At 40.0% G+C, this 19202-nt stretch overlaps 1 non-coding gene across 1 annotated transcript; it reads left to right on the forward strand.

The window, feature by feature from the left end:
• The first annotated feature begins 18801 nt into the window (after positions 1 to 18801).
• TRNAN-GUU (transfer RNA asparagine (anticodon GUU)) lies at positions 18802 to 18875 on the forward strand. Its single transcript has one exon. It is a non-coding gene; the product is annotated as a tRNA-Asn (tRNA).
• Positions 18876 to 19202: the final 327 nt, after the last annotated feature.

Genomic DNA, 19202 nt, shown 5'->3' on the forward strand with positions numbered 1-19202 from the left:
CTGAAAATGGAGCCTCGGCCTCTAGGACGTCTTTCTTTCCTGTGTCTCTTACTTGGTCTACTTTGTGTTTCTAGTCCTTCAACGCCCCCCTCCTCGGCTCTCCTCCCTGTAATCTCTACCCCATCGCCCCTTTGCTTTTCTGATTAACAACCTCCTTCCCCCGCTTTTCCTTCTTTCCTTTCCCCTCTCGGTTCCTCCTTCTCCATTTTGTGTCACAGGCGCTTCTCTTCTCAGTTCCCTTTCTGGGCTCGCGCTCCCCCGCCCGTCTCACTTGACGTTTTCTGCGTGTCGGGGAGCGGGGGTGGTAGGGACGGTGAGGCTAGGTAGCGAGTGGGTTTGGTAGAGACAGGTTTTATTTAGAACCCAAACAGCTCCTTTAATTAGTCCTGCGCTCACCCTGCGCCCTCGTTCCCCGCGGCTCTGCGCCCGGACTCGCGCGGCGCCGTCCCACCAGCCAGGCGTCACCGCCCAGGAGGCGGCTCAGGGCTTACGCAGAAGTGAATACCTTTTTATATTTTTTAAGCTTAGAATATCGTTTTTGCAGTGATCGTGAGCGTGGCATACTTTGGATAGGTGGATCTCATTTTCCCAAGGGACTTCCAAAGACCATTTTAAGAGAAGCGTGCAGAGAAGACAGCAATATTAATCACTTTTTCTTGTTTTCTTTTGAGCAGAGGGAACCCCAAGCACTAAGATACTTATGTTTTTAAGGCCAGACTTTTTTGAAAATGATTTTTTCTTTTACACTCATAGTTGACTTTGATCCTTTAAAAAAAGAGGGTGAACTCTTTCAAAAGAGACCGATGCTTTTGAATACCTAACACCCCCCAATTGTGGTTCTCGGATAGTTTCTCTTGACGCATTATGATTTTGAGGTTCAAGGTCTCTAAGCGCTCTTCAGTGAAACAGTGGGAAATATGTTGCTACGTTAAAAGAGCAGAAGGTGATATTTCCTGATTGTGCTCTATCTTAGTAGTAGAGAGTGTCGGGGTTTGTTTTTGCTTTTTTGGGGGGGGGAGGCTAAGGGGGAGTTGGGCAGAATTTGCCTTGGTTCTGTTAAAGAACCAGCTGATAGAAGCTATTTCAAGTGAAGAGCTTCAGTCAATACAAATCTTAAAGCAGTGACATCATTTTCTGACCTGAGTTCGTCTTTTGGTCATGGTAGAAAGGTTAGTCTCTGTACAATATTTGAAAATAAACTGATTTTGCTTCCCAGTATATTTATTACCAACTACACTTCACTTTATTCCCAAATCTTCTGGCCAGTTTCACCTCCTCTAGAGGTCTGTCAGAACCATATCCTCCAGAAGAAAATACAAGTGCTCCTCCCGTATGTGATTCTAATGCTCTTGGAATTATTTGAAAAGATTTCAAACTTTTACAAGGAGAATCTTTTAAAAAAATGTGTCAGGTTAGTATTCTTTGAAAGAATCTTAGAATGGTTCTTTTTAAAAATTACCTTCCTTGGTTTTCATTTATTGCTTTGATTAAAGTTAGGTTATGTTCATATCTTACTTTCAGACTATTTCTTTATGAAAGAAAGGAGAAAGGAAGTAGGTCTTGCAAGAACTAAACCAATGGAACTAGGCCTTATTAAGAGCCTAAATCTGTGAATTGCTATCCTCATGATATGTTTATCAAATTGAGTTTTGCATGTGTTTTTCTCTGACTCAGATAGTTGACTTTATGTCTTTTAAAAATAGGTTTTAATCCAGGCTCCTGCTGCTTTGTTATGCTTTTCTCCTGGTAGATGAACAAATAAAATGAGTCTCACTGGAAGGGTAGGTAGATTTTCTTTTTTCCAGACAAGATTTCTAAAAATAGGCAAAGTTAGAAAGTTATTATTACCCTTCATTTTCATTGGAATGATTCAGTACTTAATACCAAGTTAATACTATTAAGATGTTATTTCCTGCTCAAAGGAGATAAATTAAGGCACAACTCAGTTTATTTTAGATGGACAACTTTGTATATAAGCAAGTGGGGCTAGAAAAAAGTATCATATATTTAGATATCTAGATATATAGTACTAGTAATGTTCAAAGCCCATCGAGGCAGTGTATTGGGGAGAAGGGTATAAATCAGACATGGTATCTGATGTTGAAGAGTTTAGTTTGTAAGGAGGGATTAATTCCTTCTTTATTTTTTCTCATTTAAAAACAAACATTCATATGGACAAAAATAAAATTAGATCCCTACCTTACTCTACACACAAATTAAATTTCAGATAGACCAAAAACCTAAATAAGAAAAACAAAACTTTAAAAATATTGGAAGGAAATACAGGAGAATATCTTTATGACCTTGGTGTAGGGAAGGATTTCTTAAAACATTAAAATGCACAATCCATAGAGGAAAGGATAAATTGAATTATGTTAAAATAAATCATATATATATGACAAAAGACATAAAAGGACAAATGGAGACAATATTTCCAAGACATGAACTTGACAAAGGATTAATATTAAGAATGTGTAAATAGCATATAAAGAATTCAATAATTTACACATGAATAATCATGTAAGTAAAGGATACGGATATACACATGTGAAGTAAAAGTATAGTGCTATTACCAGGAAGGATATATATTGACTTCAAAAGTGATTTCCTTTTGGAGAAAAGGAAGGAGGGGAATAGGAAGGAATCCAAAGGGGGTATCAATTCTTTATAAAAAGATCAGAGCCACCTATGGCAGGATGTTAACCTTTTTGTTGTTTGTACTTTATCATAAGATTATTATAATTGGACTTCCCTGGTGGTGCAGTGGTTAAGAATCCGCCTGCCAATGCAGGGGACACGGGTTTGAGCCCTGGTCTGGGAAGATCCCACATGCCGCGTAGCAACTAAGCCCGTGTGCCACAACTACTGAGCCTGCGCTCTAGAACCCGCGAGTCACAACTACTGAAGCCCGTGCACCTATAGAGTCCGTGCTCCACAACAAGAGAAGCCACCGCAATGAGAGGCCTGCGCCCAGCAATGAAGAGTAGCCCCTGCTCGCTGCAACTAAAACAAAAAAAAAAGAAAGCCCGCGAGGAGCAACAAAGACCCAACGCAGACAAAAATAAGTAAGTAATAAATAAATGTATTAAAAAATATTGTTATAATTTATTTTAAAATCTTTGGAACTTCCCTGGTGGTGCAGTGGTTAAGAATCTGCCTGCCAATGCAGGGGGCATGGGTTCGATCCCTGGTCTGGGAAGATCCCACATGCTGCAGAGCAACTAAGCCCGTGTGCCACAGCTACTGAAGTAGAGCCTGGGCTAGAGCCTGGGCTCCGCAACAAGAGAAGCCACTGCAGTGAGAAGCCCGCGCACCACAACGAGGAGTAGCCCCCGCTCGTGCAACTAGAGAAAGCCTGTGCGTAGCGCAGCAGCAAAGACCCAACACAGCCAAAAATAAATAAATAAATTTATTTTAAAAAAAATCTCTAACATCAATTCCTAGTGCAAAAGACAAACAATGACACTTTTCTTTTTCTTAGTAATAATCTTTGTAGGATGGTGTTCACATATATGATGACAAAGTAAACACCATTCCTTAGTATTTTTCCTCTACTGTGTTTGTTATATGATGTTCACATCACAGAGATTTCCCTAGTTTGGTGTTTCTCTGTTGTAAGCTTATTTGTTTTCTGAGTACATTTAGTGAGAAGAGGGAAACATGTTTGAAACTATGAATAAGCATAAGAGCATTTATTCTTATATGATGTAATCATTAAAAATGGTTTTAAAAGGAAGTAAATTAAAAACCTTCCACACCATTATAGAAACACTTTTGAAAAATCAGTCTCAGGCCTAGCATGCAAGATGTTATTTTGGCACGTCTAATTTTTTTGGTGCAGATTGAGTATCAGGAATTGGTATTTTGGAAGTATATATGTGGTCTCATGTTCTCATTCTACATGGCAGGAGTTCATACAATGTATATTTCTACCATTGCTACTTTTCATTAACAGAAGTTTTGTTTGCTTGTAACTTTCCCAGGGACTATTCATATTATGGCAGCACTGAAATGATGTAATATTTCATTTGCTTTGAGGCTTTATGTTTGTTAGTATTAGGCCAACGAGCATGGGGAAGCAACATGGGTATTGTTTCGCTTACTCATGTGTGAGCTGAGTGAGGGGCGTTCCCACATTGTATGAACTCCTGCCATATGTGTTGGTGGGCGATGCCAATACAATCATGTCAGATGAAAGTGCCATGAGATGCATTACTCTTTGGGCACATATGGATCCTGCTAATTATGCCAAAGTAACCTTCTGGAAGTTCTAAAACTTTACTCAGAAACCTTTTATGACTCCCTAATGCCAACAGAATTACAGTCCAAGTCTCTTCTCTGGCATTAGAGGCCCCTGTACCCTCATTACACTTGCATTTCCAGCCTCATTTCCAAAGACAACTGAAAAAAACTGTCTTTTAGCTGCTAATCTGTATTATTTGTACTATGTTTATTAAAAAGAGGGGTCTATACTCACTTGTCTCTCTTTTCTTTCTTCCTGTATAGATTAGAATGTAATAGAAAACCCAGCTGAAACAGAAGGTTGTTTTTTTTATGTTGTCTTTTGTTGTTGTTTTTGTTTTTAACGTGACAAGAAGTCCGTAGGTAAAGAGTTGCTAATATTTTCTCAGGGGTTCAGTGATGTCACAGCTCTGAAATTCGCTTGACCTTTACCTCATGGTTGTAGAATGGCTGCTACACTTCAAGTATCACATCTTCACCATGGGTGCAAAGGTGGGAAGGCAGGCAGAAAGTTTATTCTTCATCAGCCTTAGCCTTGTAGAGGAGGTAAAATATTTTCCAAAAACACCCCACCAAAGGATTTCCTCTTACATCTCATCAGTCAGAATTTTGATATAGTTTAGGAACTGGGCCCGTGTTTCCACATCAAAGGGAATCTTCTCGATGCCTAAAGAAAACTGAAGTTCTGTATAGCAAGGAGGAAATGCGGGAGTGGTTTTTACTTAGTAAGCACTGCCACGTCTCCTAGTTTGCACCTCAGTATGCGCAAACCAGTTTGTCCCTGTCACTCTCTAGAAACATCTTTAACTGCTATCATCAGTGACTTTTGGACTTTTTAGTCTAATGGACACTTTATTTTCTAACTTGCTTGAGCTTCTTGTGGGGCTCACCCACACCCTCTTTGAAATTTATTCATCAACTATCCATTCTTCACTTACTATGTATCAGGCACTCTGCTAGGTGAGGAGAATATAGAACCAAATCAGGCATAGTCTTGGCCCTCCACAAGTTTATAGTCAAGCGGAGAAGACAGGTGAACAGGTAAGTGCAAAAATATTAGAGGTGCTGTGATAAAATGAGATAAAGTGGGGCACAGAGAAAAGAGCAGTCATTTATATAACTCAGGTGCTAGGCCCCTTTTCAGGGAAGGAAGGGGTGGTACGGCCATTAACAAAGACAGTCTTACTGTTGCTTTGTTGGTTGCCTCTTTGCCTTCTGCCCTAGAAAAATACAGACCTCTATAGAAAAGGGGAAGAAGATGAGGACCACGGGGCTGGTCTCTCCCCTTTCCTTGGCCTGACAAATACATGTGAAATTCTGAAGAATAGTCAACCAATTTTTTTTTTTAACTTCAGATTATCCAACTCATACAGAATCCACCCAGTGTAGGGGTTGTGGAGTGACTTCCTTGGTTTGTTTACTTCATCTTGTGTTCTCTTAAGGGTATCCGGTCTCACCCCTAAACCCTGGGTAGACCATGTCTCTACTCTCTTAGAGCCAGAGTCTGACCACTCAGGATGGCAGAAAGGACTTGTCTGGAGAGATGCAAGTTTGTCTGCTGGATTGAAGAGTAGGACTAGGGAAGAAGACAAGGCGTGATGAGAGAGATGAAGCTGGAGAGGTGGATACCAGTTTATGTCATGCTAGAGGGTTTGAAGACATTTGGTAGGTCATAGGTACCCAAACTTTCTCAGTTCACTGCACCCTTAGTGTCTCTCTAATTTTTTCATGATGCCCTAGGCCAAGAGAAATAACAGTTCCATTCATTGAGTAGTTCGTTCCAAATGCCATAATAGTGGTAGTTTGTGAGGTGTCTGATAGATGTTGCTGCGTTTCCCTCAAAAAAATTAAATAGCCTACAGCAAACCTGAGTTCACTGCGGTGCCCAAGGGTGACTTGTGCATAGTGTGGGAACCATGGTATAGGTTATTGAAACTTTTTCATTTAGTAAATTAAATATTCAGTTTTGTGTTTTCAAAAGATCACTCTTTCAGTGAATTGGAGGCTTGTATGGAGTAAAGGCACGATGGGAGGTAGGGAGTTAATGGCATCAGTTTACGGAAGCAGTGATTAGGCTGTAACGTGCGGCACACTAATGAGAATGCTGTTGGATCTAAGATACCATGTGGAGGTAGAATGGATAGGATTACCTTATCAATCGGTTTGGGGAGAGGGAAAGAGATAGGATGATTCCTAGATTGCAGGTTGGGTTAAAGGGTACATGATAATAGAAATGTAGGAAAAACATGTCTTGGGAGAAAGAGTTCCTTTTCTTGGCATGTTGAATTTGAGAGGTTTCTTAAGGACAAGATGGATATATGGTGTTGGACCTCAGGAGCAGATCTGGAAGAGAAATGTAAATTGATAAGTTGTTTATATAGAGATTGGGGTTGGCACCATGAGATTAGGGAGGAAGCATGCCAGTGTTTAGACAGTCAACGGAGGAAGAGGCTCCTGCAAAGGGGATAGGACCAGGAGAGGGGTCACGAAGCTTGTACAAGCCAGTGTGTTTGGATGAAGCCAGGACTCTACTCTTACCATTCTGTTCTATGGACGTCTGGGTCTAACTGTTTCCTGTGGTGGGATCCCCTGGGTAGAGCTTCATAGGGGCAGCATCACAAAGAACTCTGACTGATCTTTGTGCTGCAGTGGAGACGGTGGAGTTGGGAGGGTGAGGGGCTCGGGAGAGGTGAATGGCACACATCCAAGGAGGGTTCTCTGCAGCACCAACTCAGCCTTATGTCCAAGGAGCTGCCCATTCTGGGCCCCCAGGAGAGGAGCACCATTTTTATGCCCACATTTTAAGAAAAAATAAGGTAATGGTCTGTTTACAGTATCAAATACAATACAGTGATAAAGTAAGAAGGAGTGGTGAAAGTCCATGGAGTCTGACAATTTGGAGGGTCTTGGTGACTTATTGAAATACTTTTCTGCAGTAAAGGGAGGCAGAAACCCAAGGAGCTCAGGGAACAGCAAGGGAGACAGTCATGTAAACAGATAATAACAATGTAATGTGATAAGATACAAGGTTTCCTATCAGGTAGGGTAGCTTTCTCCTGCCTCTATCATTCACTAACCACTTCTTATCAGTGCCTGTCACTGGCAGGCTGATCTCTGACGGCTCTGAAACATCTGTTCCCTGGGTTCCGTTCTAGTTCCTCTCTTCTCTGCTTGCTCTTCCCCAGCAATTTCCTCCCATCTTAGGACTTAAACCAGCACCACCAGACACTTGATTTCTCAATCTATATCTCTAATTCCCTGACTTTCTGACCTTGAGTTCTGCATTTCCAGAAACGTGCATGGGACTGGGCATGTGCAAGGTTTTCAGTCACTGTGTACTGATTTAAAATTTGATCCTAAATAAACTGATAATACAGAGGTAGATTTAGATATCAAGCCACTGCATTTTACAGAGTGAGTAGGTAAGGAAATGTTTCCTGCCAGATTTGTCATCAAATTTCAGTAATTAACCGGAAACCAGGTGACAGTTTCAACATGGGAGTTGGGTTAGACCCCGCTAGTCACAGTGAACAGTAGATTAGAATACACAGATTTGCAAATCAGAGTGCAGGTTCCACTGCTAACTTTGGGCAATTTTGCTAATTCTCTGTGCCTTCATTTCTACACTAGTAAACAATTCAAAGGCACAGTTATGTTTCCTGTTTTTATTTATTTTAATTGAGATATAATTCGCATACCATAAAATTCACTCCTTTAAAGTGTACAACTAAGGGTATTTACAGAGTGTGCAACCATCATCACTATCTAATCCCAGAATATTTTAATCATTCCTCAGAGAAACCCCATGCCCATTAGCAGTCATCCTCCAATCCCCCATTCTCCAGTCCTTGGCTTCTGCTTTCTCTGTAGATTTGCTTATTCTGGACATTTCATACAAATGGAACCATACAATATGTGGTCTTTGAGTCTGGCTTCTTTACCTTTGCATGAAAAAACAAATCAAAACGAAACAAAAAACAAAAAACAGCATGAAGTTTTCAAGGTTCATTCATCTCATAGCATGTGTCAATACTTTATTCCTTTTTATGGTTAAATCATATTCCATGAATTGGACATAGCACGTTTTGCTTGTCAAATCATCAGTTAATGGATTAGGTTGTTTCCATCTTGAGCTATTGTGAATAATGCTGCTGTGCACATTATTGTGTGAGTTTTTGTGTGGCCCTATGTTTTCAACTGCTTAGGAGTAAAATTGCTGGGTCACATGGTGACTCTATGTTTAACATTCTGTTTGTTTTTTGCGGTACGCGGGCCTCTCACTGTTGTGGCCTCTCCCGTTGCGGAGCACAGGCTCCAGACGCGCAGGCTCAGTGGCCATGGCTCAGGGGCCTAGCCCCTCCGTGGCATGTGGGATCTTCCCAGACCAGGGCATGAACCCGTGTCCCCTGCATTGGCAGGCGGACTCTCAACCACTGCGCCACCAGGGAAGCCCTATGTTTAACATTTTGAGGACCCATCAAACTGTTTTCCAGAGTAGCAGTATCACTCTACGTTCTCACCAGCAATGTAGAAGTGTTCCAGTTTCTGCACCTCTTGGTCGACACTTGTTATTGTCCATCTTTTTTTATTATTGCATCCTTGCAGATGTGAAGTGATATCTCATTGTGCTTTGATTTACATTTCCCTAATGACTAATGATATTGAGCAGTTTTTCATGTGTCTGTTGGCCATTTGTATATCTTCTTCCAAGGTATGTCTACAAATCCTTTGCCCATTTTTAAATTGGGTTATTTTTCTTTTCATTATTGCAGTGTAAGAGTTTTTATATTGATATATTCTGGATGTTAGACTCTTATCTGATATATAATTTGCAAATATTTTCTCTCATTCTGTGGGGTTTTTTCCCCCTCATTTTCTTGACAGGGAACTTTAAAGCACAAAAGTTTTCAATTTTGATGACATCCAATTTATCTATTTTTTTCTTTTTTTACTTGTGCTTGTATTTTTTTTTTTAAGAAATTGTTGCCCAATCCAAGGTCATGAAAATTAAGGCCTATGGTTTTTTCTAGTAGTTTTATGATTTTAGTTCTTACATTTAGGTCTTTGATCCATTTTGAGTTAATTTTTGTATATGGCGTGAGTTAGGGATCCAACTTCATTCTTTTGCGTGTGGATACGTTGTTGTCCCAGAACCATTTGTTGAAGACTGTTCTTTTCCTGTTGAATTGCCTTGGCACACTTGTTGAGAATCAGTTGGTTACAGGTATCTGGGCTTTCAATTCTATTCCACGATCTCTATGTCTATCCTCATGCCAGTACCGCAACTGCAATTCCAGAACTGTAAAGTGAATTACATTGAAGACAGTCTTATTCTCAAATTACTTGATAATTCAAGAGATTTGTCAGTTTGGATTTTCTTTCATACCTTAATGAAAAAGAAGCCTTTGCATCAAAGTCTCCCATCTAAAATAACTAAATTATATGCATAAATCTAAATTTAAATGCTCACCTGCATGAACCTTTTATATAATTCTACTTTTACATTGATGATATGGGCTTTGGCAATTTCTCTGTGTATTCTATGAAGCAGTTAAAAAGTCAGTTATGAACTGAGACCTTCAGTTTTTTATTGTTAGAATGCTTAATGTTAATTTAAAACCTAGTGTACAACTTCAAGCAAAAGCCTTCAAATTATTAATTTTAAAGAAATATGTATTTGTTATGCCTTGTGAACTTAGACAAACGATTTTAAATGTCTCTATTCTAAATGTAAGAATTCTCAGAAGTGAAAAATCTCTCACTCAGGCAATAGAATCTGTTGATTCAATTTTAGTCTTTGTATTTCTGTTACTGGCAATCTTTTTTTTTTTTTTTTTTTTTTTTGCGGTACGCCGGCATCTCACTGTTGCGGCCTCTCCCGCTGCGGAGCACAGGCTCCGGACGTGCAGGCTCAGTGGCCATGGCTCACGGGCCCAGCCGCTGTGCGGCATGTGGGATCTTCCTGGACCGGGGCACGAACCCGTGTCCCCTGCATCGGCAGGCAGACTCTCAACCACTGTGCCACCAGGGAAGCCTACTGGCAATCTTAATAGGAAAAAAAAGTTTAAAAAACATTCCCTAGGTAAAAAAATATGGTAGTAAGGTGAAGCTCACATGATGGGGAAAGAATTCTCTTGAACTGCTGTAGACAGTTGTATTTGGTTCTTTAGCTCATAAAGAAAGTTGGATTTTTTCCCTCTAAGTAAACAGATCACAAACTCTTTCCTGGTCTTGACAAAGGGGAACCCTTGGCACAATGTTTCTGTTGAGATCCCTTGTTGAATTGTGCATAGATCCCCTATTATCTCTGAAAGGATTTTTGTGATTATTTAGACAGTGCTAAATCTTTGAAAAATCTCTGCTCCCTATGTTTTATTGGTCATGCTTAAGAACTGTGTGATGGTTAATTTTATGTGTCAACTTGACTGGGCTAAAGGATGCCCAAAATGCTGGTAAAACATTATTTCTGGATGTGTCTGTGAGGGTGTTTCTAGAGGAGATTAGCATTTGAATCAGTAGACTGAGTAAAGAAGATCCCCCTCACCAGTGTGGGTGGGCATCATCCAATCCATTGGGGGCCTGACTAAAGCAAAAGACAGAGGAAGGACCTTTCTCTTTGAACTGGGACATCCTTCTTCTTCCGCCCTCAGACTTTGGTGCTCCTTTTCTTGGGCAGGACTGGGACTTACATCATTGGTTCCCCTGGTTCTCAGCCCTTTGGGCATGGACTGGGCCTCCAGCTTCTAGATGGCAGATCGTGGTTCTTCTTAGCTTCCATAACCTCAGGAGGCAACACTTCAGAATAAATCTCTTTCTGTATATGTATATATGTCCTATTGGTTCTGTTTCTCTGAAGAGCCCCAACTAATACAAACTGTTTTGTGGCAGCCAGTCCAGGACAAGAGGCACACTTGTCCAAACTCTGATAAACCCCAGCAGCTCCATGTGAGCCTTAGTTCAGTTTCAGAAATTCAGATGTATCTGTTCACCAAGAGGTTAACAGGTGAGGAAGACTTGATTCTTCATAACCAAGTGATAAAGGATTTTATTTTATTTATTTATTTATTTATTTTTTGCGGTACGCAGTCCTCTCACTCTTGTGGCCTCTCCCGTTGTGGAGCACAGGCTCCGGACAAGCAGGCTCAGCAGCTATGGCTCACGGGCCCAGCCGCTTCGCGGCATGTGGGACCTTCCCGGACCGGGGCACAAACCCGCGTCCCCTGCATCGGCAGGCGGACTCTCAACCACTGCGCCACCAGGGAAGCCCAAGGATTTTATTTTTGAACCACAAAACTCAATGACCATTCACTGAGGGCTTCATCCCATCCAAAAATCATAGGCAACGGTTGTTCCACTTTCTGGTGGCTATTTCTCAGGAGATGAAGTGTCAGGTCATAGTGATTCAGTGAACATATAACTGAAACAAACAAAGAAGAGGTACAGTTAGGGGACTTTAAAATAAAATTTAAATTATTATTTCAAGAATATTCCTGTTTAAATAGTTGAGACTCTACATATGATGTTGAGGAATCCTGAGAAGTTCTGTTTCTGCCAAACTCATGATCGACATCACTCATCTCTCTGTGCTTCTTCTAGCCTCATTTTTTTTTTCATTTTACCATTATTTCAGATTGATGTTACAGTATCCAGTATACTAAATGTGTTAGAGGGAGCAAAAGCACCTAACCTGAATCTAGTCATCAGGAAACACCAGAAAACCTGACATTTGAGGACATTTTACAACATAACTGGCCTGTACTCTGCTGAAATGTCCAAGTTATGGTATGTAAGAGACAGAAAGAGACACAGACTCAGGAACTGTTACAGATTAAAGAAAACTGAAAGGACAATGACATACAAATTATGATCTTAAATTTTCTTTTGCAATAAAGGACCTTATTGGAACAACTGGTGAAACTGGAATAAGATCTACAGATTAAGTCCTAACCCTAATAGTGCCGTATCAATGTTAAGGTCCTAATTTTGATCATTGTTCTGTGGTTATGTAATAGAATTCCTTAACTTTAGGAAACACACTAAAGTATTTAGGGGCTATTACATCTGCAATTTACTCTTAAACAGATCAGAAAAAATTAAATATTGAGAGAAAGAAAGAGAAAAGGATAAAATCAGTGTAGTAAGATACTAACATTTGGGAAATTTGGTTGAATTCTTTGTACTATTCTTGCAACTTTTAGGTCTGAAATCATGTTTAAAAAAGCTTTAAATTAGTGGAAGATTTTTAAAGTCTCCAAATTATTTTTAAAAATGTCTATTGTACAGTATTCAAGAATTACTGTGCACTAAAAAAAAAAAAAAAAGAGGCAGGATAGACTAGCAGTTAAGTGAGTTGTCTGGAGAAGGATGCCTGGATTTGAGCTCTCTCTGTCACTTACTAGCTGTGTGATTTTGGGTAAGTTACTTAACTTCTTAGTTTCTCTACCTGTAAAACAGGGATGATAATGATGGAACCTACTTCACAAGGTTGTTATAAAATTTGAATGAGTAAATATTTGCAAAGGCCTTGGAACAGTGCCTGAAACAAAGTCTTATATATGTGTTTGTTAAATGAATAAGTCTAGAAAAGCACTTCAGCCTTAACGGTACCAAAATCACCTTTAGAAATAGCAGTATTTTAAACTTAAAAAAAATGGTAAAGTTTTTCTAGAGACAGTCGGTTTGGATTCTTATTAGTCTCTTCTTTGATCAGCTTGGGATTCCTGTTGCTTCCTTTGATAATCTCTAGTACTAATTTTTTAGTCAGCTTCATATTAGGAACCTGTAAACTCCACTAATATTTTAGAACAAATATTGAATATAGATAGCTCTTTCACTTTCACTATTATTTCAATTATGCAGTACATTTATTTAGCATGACTAAGTCAAGTGCTGTGGGAGGTATAAAGATGGATAACATTTCTGACCTCAAGGAGTATATAAAAATAAATAAATATATAAAAATATATATATGTATATAAAAATAAGTATATATAAGTATATAAAAATAAATAAATAAAAATTTAAAAAAGTATTTAGTGGAAAGGAGGAGACAAAGTCAAAGTTTAGAGATGTTGCAAAGGTAGAATCTATGACTTTGTGACTGACCCAATATAAGAAAAGCCTTTATCTTTTTAAATTTTTATTTATTTATTTATTTTTATTTTTGGTTGCGCTGGGTCTTCGTTGCTGCGCAGGGGCTTTCTCTAGTTGCGGCGAGCGGGGGCTACTCTTCGTTGCAGTGCACTGGCTTCTTGTTGCACAGCACGGACTCTAGGTGTGCAGGCTTCATTAGTTGTGGCATGCGGGCTCAGTATTTGTAGCTGGTGGGCTCTAGAGCTCAGGCTCAGTAGTTGTGGCGCACGGGTTTATTTGCTCTGCAGCATGTGGGATCTTCCCGGACCAAGGCTCGAACCCGTGTCCCCTGCGATGATGTCAGGATTTCAACTTGGGCTGCTGAAAGAGTGATAGTGTCCTTAAAGGGCCACAGGGAAAAGATAACTTTTACTCTACATCATAAACACAGGGCACTGGGCTAGTGCTTTATTCGTGATCTCTCATATTTAAAGAAGATCCTTTGGTGGGATCATACTTTATACAAGAGCACTTGTTATTTACAATATTCTAGGATGAATCATGTTGTAATACTACCAAACCTTTCAAATATGGATTTACTTGAGCTTGCTTTATTTTTTTAATTAAAAAATTACCTAAGGTAACGTTTATATGCCTTCAAAAATTCTAACGATGCTATGGTTAACTATTCATTGAGTGAACAGTTCATTGACTACCAGCTCTTTACCAGGTACCATCTCCTCAGTGATTTGGTTGACTTTAATTCAAGGTTTCCTATCCATTTACAGGAAGTAGCTGCAAGGAGGAGGCTATTCCCAGGGCTTTGGTCTGTACACACTCCCCATACCTGAAATTTTATTGGAATTGTGGAAATGGGGCAGTGGTTTTACTTTTCACTCTGCCTTCAGTGGGGCTCCCTGGAAGAAGTGCTGTGCCAGTGACTGGTGTTTCTCCTGAATAAAGCATCTTGGCCTTAATGACCGCAGGTTTGGATCCTCTGGTTTCATCTAAATTATACCCTCTGATTGATTTAAGATGTTATTTTTCTTTCATTTATTTTAAACAGAACTACTGATCTTTGAAAAATTTAAATAGCATCTGTACGACAATTTGGAAGCGAAAGAAATATAATGTGTTATTTTCCAATAGGATCTATGACTAAGGCGGGGCAGCTATTATTAATTCTACGGTCTCTGAGTTCGAATGGAATCTCCCTTTGGCGTCTGCTCATTCTCTTTATTCTTTTTTTTTTGCGGTACACGGGCCTCTCACTGTTGTGGCCTCTCCCGTTGCAGAGCACAGGCTCAGCGGCCATGGCTCACAGGCCCAGCCGCTCTGCGGCACGTGGGATCCTCCCGAACCGGGGCACGAACCTGCGTCCCCTGTATCGGCAGGCGGATTCCCAACCACTGAGCCACCAGGGAAGCCCTGTTAATTTCTAATGGGTGAGTTCAGAAAGGCAGGACTGGGAATTTGTCAGTGCATTCACTGTATAGACGGGATAGCAAAAAACTTGCCTCCAACTGCTCCTGTGAACACGAACACATGGAAAACAAAAGGCTGTGGCTACCTCATGGATGGTGGTGTGGTCAAGAGGCGGACTGAGAGGTAGAACCCATGAAAGTTTCTGAGAGACCCATAGGGTCTTCCTGGAGCAGTTTTCCCATGCTACTGAAGAAAGTGGAAATCTGTGCTGCTCCCAGACCCTCCACTCCCCACCATTTCTAGCTGGATCAAGGATTCTATTGGTCTGGACACAGTTGAAATCATCGATATTGTTAGCAAATCATACTTTTCCACTACTGAGATAAGCAATGATTAATATTTTCATTCTGGATTATTTGGTAAAACCATCGAAAATGATTTCTACCTCCAAAAGAGAGGTTCATGAAGAAAAAAACTATAATTTTTAATAATTTTGATTGAACCCATTAGAATAGAATATCAGTATATTATTTCTGCCTTAGTTTGCCTTTTCTCATATACCATGTCTGTTTAATTAAAAATAAAATGGAGATTATTGTCTGAATAATTTCACAAAATTTCCCAGCTGACACAATTTTTAAAATGATGGAAAAAAAGATATGATATTCTAATATACCTGTCTCAATTTTCTTATTTTATGTGTAGACCCAATTTAATGGTCAACTATGGGAGAAGTATGCTCTGTGGATACTGCTCTGTGTCATGCTGCTACTGGCCTGCTAAATTGATAACTGACCCTTAGTCAACAATTTTGAATGAGATGATACTTTTAGTGAGTAGGAAATATCATTTAAGCTTGAGCCTGGTTGGAAGGATTTGACTCCCCTTTACTATACATCAGTTTTAAAATGTGACTTCAGTTAGTTTTGAAAATTGGTCTCATAGTTCTTCTCTTCTTAGAGACTCCTGGTTCAGCATTCTCTCTCTTTTTTAAATTAATTAATATTGGCTGCGCCAGGTCTTAGCTGCGGCATGTGGGATCTTTAGTTGCAGCATGTGGACTCTTAGTTGCGGCATGCACACAGGATCTAGCTCCCCGACCAGGGATTGAGCCTGGGTCCCCTGCATTGGGAGTGCGGAATCTTACTCCCTGGACCACCAGGGAAGTCCCCACCATTCTCTTTTAACTGATTTCCTGGTGCCACAATCTTCCATTTATTGAGATGGTTTCTCTAACTCATTGATTTCTTTTTACATTCTAACTGGATTTTTCATTTTTAACAACTCAATCCTTTTGAAATACAGGAATTGAAAAGAATTAAGGTCATGCACAATTGTGTTAATGGAAATCCTGTGAGTTGCCTCTTCTGTTGGTTTGAAGCTGGAGGCACATCTTCTGATAGCCTTGGATTCATGCTTCCAGGAAGGTCTATAAATCAGTGTAGTCCATCTTGCCTTGGATGTCAAGACAGGTGGATCCCATTTGCAAGATGTTCTTCTCTCTTTTTTTCCTCTCTAAGAAGGAAATAAAATATACAGGCCCATTAATCTGCAGAGGTCAGCTTCTTTGATAGGGCACATTCTTGGAAAATTTAAAGTTGCAGTTCGTTGTGTATGATATACAAAAAGGGGGCAAGATGCCCAGTCCTTTTCACTTTTAGCAATTATAAAGACCTAAGTATTAATGAAGCTTTAAGAATCATTTGTTGTGGGTTACCCTGAAATTTCAGGAAAAATGATGTATGTTTCTAAAGTTAATCCAGGGCTTCCCTGGTGATGCGTTGGTTAAGAATTCACCTGCCAATGCAGGGGACACGGATTCTATCCCTGCTCCGGGAAGATCCCACATGCTGGCGGGGCAACTAAGCTTGTGCACCACAACTACTGAGTCTGCGCTCTAGAGCCCGCGAGCCACGACTACTGAAGCCCGTGCGCCTAGAGCCTGTGCTCCGCAACAAAGAGAAGCCACCACAGTGAGAAGCCTGGGCACCACAATGAAGAGAAGTCCCTGCTCCCCGCAACTAGAGAAAGCCCACAACGAAGACCCAATGCAGCCAAAAATAAATAAATAATAAAGTTAATGCAGTGGGCTTAATTTGTCTTTAAAAATTGGGCATAGATATTAAGGCCTAAAATGAGACAAGCACAAAGATTTAGATGACAACACATGCTTTTATTTTTGTAAATGGGCATTTTGCATAAAAGCTGCATTTGATATACGTAATTGGAGTGAAATGTTGATATTCCATTCAATATGTTTAATATTTATATGTTCTTTTGAAGTATTTACAAATGGAGAGACCAAAAGGCAAAGCTAATGAACCGTGGACAGAACAATTTATTTTCTTAAAAATATTAACAACTACAGAACCAGGCTGAATTTTAAACAAACAATGATCCTCACATAGAAAAAAAATTTTAGCAATGAGCTAATTATTTCTTTCTGAATTATTTTTTTCTCATCAACTGTTTCTCAACATCTCTCTCTTTTAGAAGTTAAAATGTTAGTATGATGACTGAAGTGAGGAAAAGAGATTGGAGCTTAAGATAGTCACATGAGCAGAACTGTTCCTAATATTCTAAGCGGCAGAGTAAATATTGAATGAAGGGGTGGTGAGGTACTAGCTGCAGTCTGTTCTAACTGAATAGTCACAAGCACAGTAGCAGAGGAGAGAATACTCATTTTGGTATTCAGAGAAGAAAAACCAGTGCCTAATAGTTTTAGCTCACATTAACAGGTACATAAAACATAAAGTATGAACGTAGCATCATATAACGAAATCAGACTCATTATATATTCTTTATAAGTGCTTCCTAGATTTTTTTTTTCAAATTAAAAATTTTCAAGTGCACTTCTAAAAGTTTTTTGAGACCAGAGTGGTACACAGCTTGGTATGAATTCACAGCTGTTTGATATCTCAGCGCTCTCAAGGAACTCCACTAATTGGTTCCAAAGCCAATTTAAGTTGTCTTAACAAGCCACAGGAACTCAAAATGTTGACTGGACTAAGGCAGGTCGCACACAACTTCTATAAATCATGATACGAATTCTTTCTCAAGGGATTCTGGACAGCAATTTAGTAACTGTTAAAAGTTTAAGTACAGAGTTGTCAAGTGGAAACTAGCAGTTCTCTGAGGCGGGAATAGGAGAAAAAAGTGCCTGGAGTTTTGAAGAGTACCTCAAAAGGCATCAGGAACTATTCACACAAAGGGTAAGATTTTCATGTAGGGTATTTACAGGGATGTAACGTTTGCCAGAGGTGTTTCTGTGTTAGGGATTTTCAGGCGTTAGTCATAAATTATACTTTTTTTCTTCTCTAACTTCTCTTTCCTCAAATTGGGTTATATATATCCCATGAAATGTACGTTTTAAGTGGCATGGCTCAAATGTGGGTGTACAGGCTAATTCCAAGGAAAAAACAAGAGCGGATTTAGCAATGAACTACAGCGTACAGGGATGAAAGAATGTGACTGTAGCTTTTCCCCCAATGTACTTTTCCAGTAACAAAATGTTAGTGACAAGTAATTGTACTATAGGTTAGTACACAACAAATAGGAAGTGCATATATGTATTTAATAATACCTGAAAATAAAAATAAAGAAGGCAAATACAATTCAGATGATCTTGGGAATGCTACACAAGTAAATTATGAAGATGAGTGAGCAAAGTACTGGACAAAGTTTGAAATAAAAGGAAAGTTTTCCTTCATATTTCTCAACTCATAAGATTAAAGATTAAAATTTTTATTTCCCTATAAAACAAGCATAATAAATAGTTATCTCCCTGAGACAAAACGTTCCAAATGGGAGGGGTGGGGAGGTGGGGGGGAACAGCAGTATTTTAATACACGTTGCAATCTGAAATTGTGCTTGATCTTGCTGTATTTTATAGTTTTCCAATATGCTTTAAAGGTGGAAAATAGAGTTAAAGGGTTAGAAATGTTAAGTGGAAAAATCTGATTTTAATGATAGGCATCAGGGAACAGAAAAGAAACGAGCAGTCACACGCTGCCTTTATTATTCTTCATAAAGGTTATGGCTGGAGGACGCCGCCACATCAGAGTCTCTGTGGCGCAATCGGTTAGCGCGTTCGGCTGTTAACCGAAAGGTTGGTGGTTCGAGCCCACCCAGGGACGCTTACCCCTTTTACAGGCGGGTGCCCGGTAGTTTTGCATAAATCATGGAGTTGAGGCCTCCGGGCAACGCAGGCATGGATTTCGAGGGTCCGGAGAAGAGAAACCGCGGATCTCACTTCGCGGTCCAGCAGGGGGTGGCTCTCCAGCTTCCGGGCGCGCTGGGGCCCCTCCTCCAACCCCGGCGGCCGGGTGGGCGCTTCCTGCCGCCCCGAACAGGCGTGTGGGTCCAGCTCCTTAAGGCCCCCGCATCCTTTCTCTTCCACTCCCTGGGTTCCTAAACTCCGGCCCTCTTCCCCCTCGCTCTTTCCCGAAACCCCCGTCCCACAG

Source organism: Delphinapterus leucas, chromosome 2 (genome assembly GCF_059928025.1).
Source record: "Delphinapterus leucas isolate spDelLeu-1000000601 "Yukka" chromosome 2, BTC_Dleu_Yukka2, whole genome shotgun sequence".
Lineage (NCBI taxonomy): Eukaryota > Metazoa > Chordata > Mammalia > Artiodactyla > Monodontidae > Delphinapterus > Delphinapterus leucas.